Source organism: Siniperca chuatsi, linkage group LG9, assembly GCF_020085105.1.
Source record: "Siniperca chuatsi isolate FFG_IHB_CAS linkage group LG9, ASM2008510v1, whole genome shotgun sequence".
In the NCBI taxonomy this organism is placed as follows: Eukaryota; Metazoa; Chordata; class Actinopteri; order Centrarchiformes; family Sinipercidae; genus Siniperca; species Siniperca chuatsi.
In genome coordinates, this window is record NC_058050.1 from 1773325 (window position 1) to 1786139 (window position 12815).

Consider the following 12815-nt stretch of genomic DNA (forward strand, 5'->3'; position numbering starts at 1 on the left):
TGAACCTGATTCATTTCATGATGGGTTTTAATAACATGATAAATGATCTGATCAGAATCAGAATCAGAATCAGAAATACTTTATTGATCCCCGTAGAGAAAACTCTTTGTTCCAGTAGTTCTTCTTTACGTCAGTGCACACAGGAGAAAACGATAATTTAAACTATAAACAGGTCAGAAATAAATTAAGTAACATGTTGGTATAAGTATAAGATAAACTAAGTGTCGAGTACCAAGTGGGTTTACTGGTAGATGGTGAAGTACAGTATAAATACAATGTCACTAATTATGTAATAAATAATAGTAAAAGCGGAGGTGCATGTACTGTCGAGAGTAATTGAGGTATATCCGTAACAGTAATAAGAAAAACTAGCAAGGGAAAACTAATATTGCACTTGAGTAGTAAACAGAATATTGCACAATTATTATTAAGATGTAATGCTCAATGTCCAGTTTAGTGACCTAGGGTCAAACAGACTAATCCTTAGAGGAGGAGTTAAATAGTTTGATGGCCACAGGCAGGAATGACTTCCTGTGGCGCTCTGTGGTGCTCTTTGGTGGGATGAGTCTTCCACTGAAGGTGCTCCTTTGTTTAGCCAGCACGTCATGGAGCGGGTGGGAGACACTGTCCAAGATGGCGTGTAGTTTGGCCAGCATCCTCCTCTCTGACACCACCGCCAGAGAGTCCAGCTCCACCCCACAATGTTACTGGCCTTACGGATCAGTTTGTTCAGTCTGTTTGCGTCCGCTACCTTTAACCTGCTGCCCCAGCATGCAACAGCATACAGGATAGCACTGGCCACCACAGACTCATAGAACATCTTCAGCATTGTCCGGCAGATGTTGAAGGACCTCAGCCTCCTCAGGAAACAGAGGCGGCTCTGGCCCTTCCTGTAAACAGCCTGAGTGTTCCTGGTCCAGTCCAGTTTATTATCCAAGTGTACTCCCAGGTACTTGTAGTCCTCCACAATGTCCACACTGACCCCTGGATGGAAACCGGGGTCACTGGTGCCTTGGCCCTCCGTAGATCCACAATCAGCTCCTTTGACTTTGTTGCATTGAGCTGCAGATGGTTCTGCTCACCATGAAACAAAGTTACCCACCACAGCCCTGTACTCCGTCTCATCACCACCGCTGACACATCCCACCATCATTAGAAACCTTCTGAAGGTGGCAGGACTCTGTGTGGTAGCTGAAGTCTGTGGTGTAGATGGTGAAGAGGAAGGAGAGAGGACAGTCCCCTGAGGGCCCCAGTGTTGCTGACCACGCTGTCTGACACACAGTGCTGCAGCCGCACATGCTGTGGTCTGCCAGTCAGGTAGTCCACAATCCAGGACACAAGGGGGCGTCCACCTGCATCGCTGCCAGCTTCTCTCCCAGCAGGGCAGGCCGGATGGTGTTAAAAGCACTGGAGAAATCAAAAACATGATCCTCACCGTGCTTGCCGGCCTGTCCAGGTGGGTGTGGATGCGGTTAAGCAGGTAGATGATGGCGTCCTCAACTCCCAGTCGGGGCTGGTAGGCGAACTGAAGGGGATCCAGGATAACTTTATTTTGTTATTTCCAATCAAACATAATGTTTTAGACACTACTTTTTAAACTAATAGCTATCACCATGAAACGTCCCCAGTTGATTACTCACATTAAGACAATTATTTTTTGTATTACAAGTTCTCTGAAATGTTGTGTTTAAATATGCAAATGAAGGATTATCTAATTAAAATGTGCTCATTTCAACAGTGGAGAAAGCCAGGTTCAAAATTCATGTTTCATTTTGTCGACATATTAGAGTCAAAGGTTTTTACAGAGGGAACTGTTTATATAACTCCATAAATGAGAAAATACTGTCAACAGCCAGAAAAAAGAGCAAGTTTCGCCATGTTTTCAGGAATAAAATGTTATATAAATCAGGCTATGAATCATCTATGAACAAACCCCTCTGTTTTCTTTCACTAGTCTGAAAGAAGACATGTTACGGAAGCAAAATAGCCCAAAATCTTGTCTGTCTTTGTAAACGTAGCAATACCACACTGTGAAAATACTCTGGTACAGTAAAAGTCCTGCAGTGAAAATGTAACTTCAGTAAAAGTGTGTGAGTGTAAACCAGGAAAAAGCCCTTAAAGTATTAAAGCAGTGAAGCGTCCCTGTGGCTGCTGTGCTGTTATATATTCGATGACATCATTAACAAACATCACAGTTATTACAGTCATTCAGAGGAAAAGCAGCAGATCTGCACATCTGAGAAGCTGAGTGGTTTTTTTTAATTAAAAATGACAAACGATTATCAAAAGAATATATTTTCAATTAATCAACCAATCCTTTGTATATACTGTTGGGTAGTTTCATCTCTAACACAGCATCATATTTTATAAGCTCTTTTGCATGCGAAACATACGAAAAGCTAAACTTGGATAACAAATTAAATCTGTCAAATAATTGTAGTGGAGTAAAGAGTGTTTCCCTCTGAGATGTGGCGAAAAGAAAAGACTCGAGTGGAGTACAGGTACCTCGGGTTTGTACTTGAGTACAGTACTTAGTTACATTCCACCACACGAGGCTGCGGCGATGACGGACCACAGAAAGATCACCATTTGAAGATGAATCTTTATTCGTATTGTATGTGATCGGGCAGGCGGGTCAAAGATGTTTTTCTCTGCTGTGTTATTAACCTACAACTGAAGCTGGTTTTCATGGAGTGACATTAAGCAGCTGCCGTGTGTTTGCTCTGTGTTGTGTCGGTGTGTTTGCTGGGAGTCCAGTGTGGTTACTGTTAATGAGCTCTGGGTGTTAATGGGTTCAGCAGTGCGAGTCTTCTCTTTATTATTACGGCTGTTTGATTTCTCTCTTTCCTGTCTGCAGCTCACCTCCCTCCTCTTACTGCTCTTCACACTCTCCGCCAGTAATATTTGTTATATTACGAATTATTTTCCATATTATATGTGAAGGAACAAGTTAAATAACCATAGTGTGTTTGCATGTTTTAGCTCTTTAATTAAAAATCATGTTTGCTTTGTTGGTGACCATTGGTGGAAGAAGTACTAACACACTCTGTGAAAATACTCCACTGCAGGTAAAAGTCCTGCATCCAAAACCTCACTGCAGTAAAAGTATGAAGTATTATCAGCTAAAAGTCGTCCCTGTGCAGTAAAACGCTTCCTGTCAGTGTTTTATTATATCTGATGTTTCTGGATTCATATTCCTGCTGCATTCATGTGTGTGTTGCATTTTACTGCTGCAGATGTTTCAGGTTGAGCTCATTTTAACTGCTTTATATACTGTTGGGTAGTTTAACCTGCAGCAATGCATCATGGTCTATAAGATCATCACGTGTTTGAGGCGTCGCCGTCCTGTGAGAACCACGTATCTCTGAAAAGTCTTCCTGAGCTCAGAGAAACAGCCTGTTTTCAGCTCTGCGACGATGCGTTTCCCAGCTGATCCGAGGGGGGGTTAAAGAGTTTATTCAGCTTCAGGAGGAGGAGAGTTTCCTCAGCACATGAAGGAAACTCTTCATCCTTCAGCTCGTCACAAACACCTGGAGATACGTGGTTTCCACTGGACAGGAAGGGGATGAAACACCGTGATCTGTAAAGTAACTAAAGCTAGTAAGGTTGTAACAGCAAAACCCCTGAGTGCATTGAATTGAGCAATTCATACATATGCAATAAACTTTCCATTTGTGAAAGGATGTCATTTATTGTTGTTATTTCTGTGAGTCGATCTGTTTGTTTGCAACGGATTAATGGTTCTGGGACAAAAAGATGACATCTTAATTCTTAATCCTGCCGAGCAGGAAACGAGGAGTAGGACCCAAAATACAGACACGTAGGCAGGGCAGGCGCAGATCACTGGTTTAATAGACACAAGGCTTACATGGTAGTCAGGTAGGCACAGATAAAAAAACCAAACAAGGTGAGCAGTCCAAACAGGCAATAATGATGGGAATGATAATGATAATAAAAAGACTAAAAATAATAATAATAGTAGCAGTTGTTGAGCAGGAACATGAGGGCAATAGATGCATTGCAATTATAGATCAGACAGGCAAATGAGTCCAAGAGGGAGCAGGCAAAATCAGACAGACAGGATTGTTTTGTGGATATCCGATTAACTTCTGATGTCAGACTGATCCAAACCAAACAGAGAGTCAAATCTGCTCCTGTCCCTGAAATGTGGAGGTGCTAAAGAGACCTGATGACTCGCATTTAAACATTTAAACTCCTGTTTGTCTGTCGATAGTGAAGATTGTTGAACAGCTAAACATGTCCACCAATAAAAAATGAAATAAACAAATTCTGTCCCTGGTTTTTCAAGAAGCCTCTGTCGGAATGTTGTATTAGTTTGTGTAGAAAACAACATGTTGAACCACCACACAGACTAAGAAGAAGACACTAATTCACAGACCTCACCACACAGGACTTACAGGTAGTAAAATCTTAAAATCTCATCCAGTTCCCAGTAGATTTTTTTCACAGTGATGCTCTGGAGAAAATTGTAAATCAGACCTGCTGAGGCTTCACTTCATAAAACACAGTTAATCCGTCAGACCGGCTGGCGTGTTCCTCTGCACATGGTGAGCAAACCCACGGCTTTTTGAATATTTAGATCCTTTTCTGTTGAATAATTGACAAGAAGAACCTGAAGGGGGTCACTTCCACTTCCTGTTCAAATGGCAACGACACACAGAGGAGCAAAATACAGCAAAGACACAGTTACACTGCTGATTAAAGATGGATGGATGATACGTGGATACTAGACAGATAAATGTGCTCATGATATCAACATGACCACATACACATGGAGAGACTTGATGATTTATTAAAGCTTCATTAGTCCCCTTTAATAACATAGAATTTGCAGCCTGGTCTCACAGAAAATTAGGACTCTTTTAAAACTAAATGTCATGTTTTAGTCTGATGTGTTGTGTTAACCGCCACAAGTGTGAGGGGAAGAGTATATATTTAAATGAAATGGATTAATACTAAAAGTCCTTACAAGGTGCTAAACCTCTGGTGTCACCCGTGCTTTTACTTTGTTGCCATGTATAGTTTCCTGTAGCTAAACACTGGTCAGGTGATCTAGTGCTCCTGGTTCACAGGTGTAAGGGGGCGGGGCCTGGATAACAAGCCTGCCTCAGCCATGTGAAGTTAAAAGGAGTTCAGTGAGAAGTGAGGATTAAGATTAAGCAGAGGACTGCAGATCAACTCTAGGCCGGACAACCGATTCCCAGTTCTGGTGAGTTTGATTCTTTTGGGGGGGGTTTGCCTCGCATTGCTGTTCCTGAGTTATATTTTTGTATTTTGAAGGGAGGATATATATATATATATATATATATATATATATTCCATTTTAGTTTTTTGGACATTTCAGTTGGATTACGTGTGCTCTATTAGGAGGAATGTTTTCAGAGTTGGACTAACCGTGTAGACATTCAAATTAAGCTTAAGTTTCCAGTGCGTTCATGTGTTGTTGTCAGGAGGGCTTTAAAGGCACCCAAATATTTAATAAATAGATCACAGTAGCCCTCAAATTAGAATTATAACTAGGTTTAAAACTGAAAACTGAAAATTCAGCATTATTTTTTATGTGGCTGTCCGGTCAGTGTTGATGGTAAATGTAGTCAGTTGAAGCAATAAATTCCTCGGTGAGTGCTACTGTATATTGCCAGAGAAAAGTGAGTTAGCCAAGTAGTTCTCCCTGCATCCAGCGCTGTCATTTGACAGGACAGTGACATCACTGGCTACTCAGTCTCTGGAGCTGCAGAGTCTGATCTATTGCAAGGCACCTATTGCCCCCATGTTCCTGCTCAAAAACTATTATTATTATTATTATTATTATTATTATAGATTTTTAAACATATTTTATTACTATTATTAGGATTATTATTCCTATTATTTTTATTATTTTAAATCCCAATGTGGAATTTGCATTGTTCAACTGTATGTTGTCTTTCTTTTTCTATATGGAAGCCCGCTGGGTGAGCGTGGGCGTCAGAAGTTTGCACGCAATGCATCCTGGTACATGTAGGCACTGCTCTGCTGGCAGTGCCGCTGAGGAGAACTCAGCTTTCTCAGCACGCACTGAGGAATTTATTGCTTAAATGAACTACATTTACCATCAACACTGACTGGATATCCACAAAAATTGCATAATTTAGCCGTTTTAAGCTGATCGTAATCATGCACCCAAAGAAAGAGACTGAGTGTGTTTCCAAAATGTTAAACTTTTCCTTCACCTAACCCATATCATAATATTTTAAACTTAACCTGTAACTAAAACGGGAAAAGAAACCTTCAGGTGAAAAGGTTGGATGGAGACATTTTAACATCCGAAACTTGACATTTGTGAATTATTATTTTTAATGTATTTATTATTTCCCTCCCTGTCCTCAGACTCAGAGATCGACTGTACCTGGAGTTTATCTGACAGACACTGACTGCATTTCAGCAGCCTACTGTACCGGGGGTAATCTGGAGGACAGTGTGGGGAAGGGTTACTGTTGTGTTGCCATGGCAGCTGTGGACAGATAATCTACAGACATCCAGGGACCTGTGAGTCACAAACGCTGCCATCTCTCCATCTCTCTGGCATTTAGCAGGCGGAGGTGTGGAGGCCTGGATGAGAGCAGATCAGCAGTGAAGGTGATTACTGTCAGGATGGCGTCAAAGGGACACTTCAACGTCTGCGTATGTATGTTCACGGCGATACTACAGGTTTTAAATGTTTATTCATCTACGGAAAGTCAGTTCACGATTTCTTCTTCACTCACTGAAGTTTGACAGACGCGACAATCCCTTTTTTAAAAACACCATTAATTCCTTTTTTGTTCACCTCTGAAAACACACCAAACACCTTCATCTACATCAAGGTGTTCAGTAGAGGTCCCTCCATTTGTCTTTTAATTTGAAAAGGTGAAAACGAAACATCTTACAAGCACCTTCATTTTTAAAAATCCTCAATTAACAAATTAAGTAGATTTTAAGAAGTGCGTGACTTTCCCCTTCATTTACAAAATAATTGGATTTTTTTAGATTTTTTGAATCCATTAATTATCAGTGTACGGTTTTGTTAAGGTTGGGATTTTGGTTAATGTTAAGGGTCTGAAATATTTTCAGGTGCAAATAAATGATCTTTTAATGGATTCTTGTTCAGGAGTGAAATATTTAATAGCTTTACCCCAGATTTAAAAGTAAATTAACGGCTAAATAAATGGTTTGTAATATAGTGAAGGGTTTTTTGGATTAGGGTATTTTTAAGGGGTAAAAACTTAAAAACGTTGATGGAGTCTCACCAAAATTCGGGTTAATTATTTGATAAATCAATGGATTACTAAGGTAATTTAAAATGATGACCTCCACCTTTTTTAAAGAGGTTTATAAGAGAAGCTGAATTTTCACCCTAATTGAAATATTAAGTTCTATGAAGGTTTAAACTGAGGGACGCTTTCATTATGTGATTTAAAAAAAAAAAAAAAAAAGTTTTTTGCCTTTTTATTTTATTGGACAATGAAGAATGCAGACAGGAAATGGGGGACAGAGAGGGCAGTAAGACATGCAGCAAATGTCACCGACTGGAATTGAACCAGCAGCGTTGCAGTTCGGTGGCACGTGTTTAAACTGTTAAACAATGCATTTGATCCCATTAAAATACCATAACATACTTAAATCTGTTAATTTATCCATTAACTATTCTCTCGAAGTTCTGTTAACAATACCTTCATTACTATGAATGGGTAAATTAATGGAGTTTAAAGGTGAAGGGTGTTTAGTTTGATAGTGCATGAATCCTTCTTACATCTGCTTGGATGAATCCAGCGTTCACTCTCTGCAGTTTCTTCAGACAGTTTTTTTTATGTTTTTGACAAATTCCAGCTCATTTTTTTCCACCAGCCACTTTGAGAGAAATCGATCTGTCGTGTCACTTTAAACAACAACAAAAGTGTGGATCATGATATATAAAATGGGGAAAAAAATACTATTGATACGCAGATACAGCAGTGGTACATTTACTCAAGTACTGTACTTTCGAAGTACTTTACTTAGGTATTTCCATTTTATGCACCTTTCTACTTCTACTCCGCTACATCTCAGAGGCAAATATTGTACTTTTTACTCTGTCTGACAGCTTTAGTTACTTGTCAGATTATAATTTTACACACCCTTCCTGTCCAGTGGAAACCTCGTATCTCCAGGTGTCTGTGACGAGCTGAAGGATGAAGAGTTTCCTTCATGTGCTGAGGAAACTCTCCTCCTCCTGAAGCTGAATAAACTCTTTAACCCCCCCTCGGATCAGCTGGGAAACGCATCGTCACAGAGCTGAAAACAGGCTGTTACTCTGAGCTCAGGGAGACTTCTCAGAGATACGTGGTTCTCACAGGACGGCGACGCTGCAAACACGTGATGATCTTATAGACCATGATGCATTGCTGCAGGTTAAACTGCCCAACAGTATATAAAGCAGTTAAAATGAGCTCAGCCTGAAACATCTGCAGCAGTAAAATGCAACACACACATTAATGCAGCAGGAATATGAATCCAGAAACATCAGATATAATAAAACACGTTTATTACACGAAGCGTTTTACTGCACAGGGACGACTCTCACTGTCACACTTTAAGTAACTTTAGCTGATTATACTTCATACTTTTACTGCAGTGAGGTTTGGATGCAGGACTTTTACCTGCAGTGGAGTATTTTCAGTGTGGTGTTAGTACTTTTACTGCAGTAAAGGATCTGAGTACTTCCTCCTCCGCTGAGATACAGATATATTTCCCAGCCCTGTTATTGAACACGTCTCTGAGCAGCTTAACGATGCCAGCACCAATTCAAGGTAAGACTCACTACAATATTAATCTGTACATAATGAATCTAATGTGTGTTGTACAGGAAGTAGTTTCCAGTTGAAGCTGCAGACATCTGGAAGGAAATCCATTATTGATGTTTTGCTTCCACTCTGCAGTTTTCCATCAGGCCCTTTACTGTTTAGATCATGTCAGAGTCATCCCAGCAGTTTATACTTTATGATTTTCATGTCTCCCTTCGATGTTTGGTTCCCAATTAAGATATTATTATTATTATTATTATTATTATTATTATATATAATGTTACAATTTAGGAAGACAAAAAGTAAAAAGCACATGTGAAATTGTTTCATGTGTGATAAAGCACATGCCTTTTATGTGAATTTATCATATGTAAAATGTGTTTCATATGCGATATTGCATGTGAAATTGATGTTATCACATGTGTTGTCTTAAATTTTGAAAATCATGTGCCCAAATATGTGGATTTATCACATATGAAATGTCAGGAAGGGATCCAAATTGGTTGCAAATTGCAGTTTGTACCAGTTTAAAAAAAAAAACAATCTCTATGGTCAAATTATCTTGTTGTGAAACTTTTAGTGATTTTGTCAAATTGCCTCCAAAACCACCAAGAACACAGACGGTGTTTGTTTTCATCAGTGATACAGAAAACAAGAAACAGAAACACCAAAAAATGGTGCCACAAGCAATTTTCTGGTAGTTTCTAATTGAGAAATGTCAAAACTTGTTAAATTGGTTTGTTTTATCAACTTTTATGTGATTTAACTAATTGATCAGTTGACTAATTATTTCAAGTATGCAGAAATCCCACTGAAAAGGCAGACTGACTTCTGAAATCCTCCTGTGTCGGAAGCGTTCGTCCTGCCTCAGTGCCTTTCAGCAACACTTCAGCCCAAACTCCTGACCTCTGACCTCTGACCTCCCTCATGAGATCAGGGATCCACAGACGATGACCGAGGCGATCGTCAGCTCGGCTGCCACAGAACATTTACATGTTGACGTGAAAATTAGCATGACGGGCCGAACCCTCACACAGCTGATGCGTTACCATGGTTACCCTCTGTCTCATGCACAGTCCAGATAATTACTGTATGTTTCTGTGATGAGTACCTGTGGTAGCCGGTTAAACTGATGTGATGTCCTGTGACAGAAGAATCTTTTTTTCTCTTTTGTTGATAACTTTGAGCTTTTTTCCGACAAAATGATTCCATTAAATGTAGGGCTGGGTGAGAAGTCACTTTAATCACTTAGCAACTCTGTGGAATCGTAATGTGATCTGATAATTGTTATAAATGTTAAAAATTTTCAAATTCTGTTCAAATTTAAATTTTTGGCACTAAAAGCTAAAAGGTCGTTTTACACATTAAGTCTCTCATAAACATCAATTTAAATACTTTGTGATTTTACATAAATTTGCCATAACATGATATACGTATATCAATACTGGAAAAATATTCTTAATATAAGATTTTGATTTAAACCTCATCATCCAACCCTAATTTAATGTTAAAGCAGGACTATGTAACATCTGATGTAAAGAAAAAAAAAATCATCATCTTCCTCTTTTAAGCTGAATTCATGAGCAATAAAACACACCTTTGCTCAGTTATTACACTGCAGCGACACCCTTCCTTAGTCTGGCATGACCAGTTGCTTATGGTGACTCAGCAGCTGTCTCTTTAACATTAGTTACTGTAAAGGCCCACTTTAAATAAAAGGACACTCGTATCATTAAATGGGATCATTTGCTCACTCGATTTAAACCATCTCCCTGAAGATAGAGGGCAATGGATACAGATACACTTCTGAATTTCCAGAGTGAGAGTAAAATTACTGAAACATAATCATGACTGAAGCGGAGCCGTTTGGTGAGTTTTAATTAAAAAAACTGAAAACTTAATGGGACACTGGCCGGCAGAGAATAAAAGTAGTCCAAGAGTAGAAGACAAATCCAAAGGAGAAAGCAAAACAACCAAGGGCGGCTGAGGAGTCCAGGTAACATTCAGCCAAGAATGAATTCAAAAAGAGTCCAGGGAGCAGAGTAACGCAGGGACACATGGAGGGACTCTGGGGGCCAAACGCTGGGCACATGGTACGACAACGATCTGACACTGAACACAGCAAACACACAGACTTAATACACTCAGGTAGGGGAGACAACGAGACACAGGCGAGAACAATCACAGCAATCAAAGACAGGAAGCAAAACTACCAGACACAGGAGGGAGGGAGAAGGTTTCAAAATAAAACAGGAAATAAGACAAAAACCCCAGACCATGACACACTAAATGTATTCAAAGAAAAATATGAAGCTATAATGTCCAGGTGTGACATGTTACTTTGCTCCCTTGGGTGGTAACAGACATTAATTGGGAATTTAGAGCTATTTACATCATCTTCCTGTCCTAACTGCAACTCTGTCCTCCACCGTTTAAGGTCAAAATGACTAAAAGTGATTGCATCATCAGGCTGGAAAGAGACAGATTTTTTTTTTTGGAGAAACAATCCATTTTTATCTGACAAAATGTAATACTGAATGTAAAACTGAATCTGCAAAGTAACCAGTAACTACAGCTGTCAGATAAATGTAGTGCAGGCAGTCCTTCAGGAGGAAGTGCGTTAAAATACGTTAATTACCAGTAGACTGTATCTAAAGTGTAATTAATATAGTGTTTAAGTAAATGTAAATCATGTGCATAACATCATGCAATACTCATCATCAGTCCTGAATGTACAGGAGGCCTGTATGATCCAGAGTCTCTGATTCCTCTTTTAGCTCAGTCTGCTCAGGTGTGCTGAGTCAACATGAGTAAGCGGAGTCCTGCAGGGCGCAAAGCCCAGGCCGAAGCCTCGCTGTCCCGCCTGGATCTCAGAGGAACAGACCTCACGTAGCTCAGCCCCGCAGCAGCTGGCACGGGTCACCTTCAAGTGTGTGGGATCATGCTAGAAGTCATTTCTTCAAAGTGAAAACCAAACACTGCACTGTAACCGTACTGACTTTGGATGCATTTGGGTCACTTCATTCCTCTACAGAGCCCAGCAGGTGTCAGGAGAGAGTTTCTGATAAATCATCCTCTTAAATTACAAAAGAATCCACTATATTTACTTACTTGGTTCTGTTACTTTATCTTTTACCCTACAAATCTGTGGCTCCACTATTAAACGACCTGAAAGCAGCATTAAAGTGCGCAGTGTGATCTGCTCAGAGCGGGGGCAATCAGCGCAAAATGCAATCAATGTCAACACAAAAGCTGCAGTACACTGACACTAATTTGCTGTCAAGTGGACATTGTGGGCTTGTGCATCTAATTATATAAAGTGCTGGGATATGGAAATGATGAGTAATAATCTCTAGACCTGTAGTTTAAAACTGGACTGACTTTGGTTCCAGGTCACAGTTTTATTCACAGACGTCATGACTGGGTTTCCACGTGTAGTTTGGACCTGCTTCGTTTTGTTTAAAACAACATCTTAAACAGAACATACGTAGTAAATGTGTTACCATGGTGTGCACACTTCCTCTGTAATCTATGCAATCATTTGTAACAGAATTTTGTGTGCTGCGTCTTCCTTTCGTCTCCGCTGAGACAAACACTCGTATGTACACGTTCATGTACACGTTTATCAAACTGTGCATGCACATAATTAGTGCTGCGAGTTCTCTTCAGCAGACTTGATGTTACGTCACAGCCTTCACCAGGACTCACTGTTCCCTCTCTGAGGACTCTCAATAACACAGATAATGGATCAACAGCAACAGCTTATATATATATATATATATATATATATATATATTTATACACACCACTGGCAACTAAAATGTTTCTTTCACAATCTTTGTTGCATGCTTACGTCCCTGCAATCTCTTCAGTATCACTCCTCTTTGTGTCCACTATTAAAGTGCAAAATGTATCAACAGGGACATATTTAATTTTTTGTATTTATAAACCTGTTCAAAAACCCCTTGCTGAAAAAGAGATGTCTGTTTTTTACCC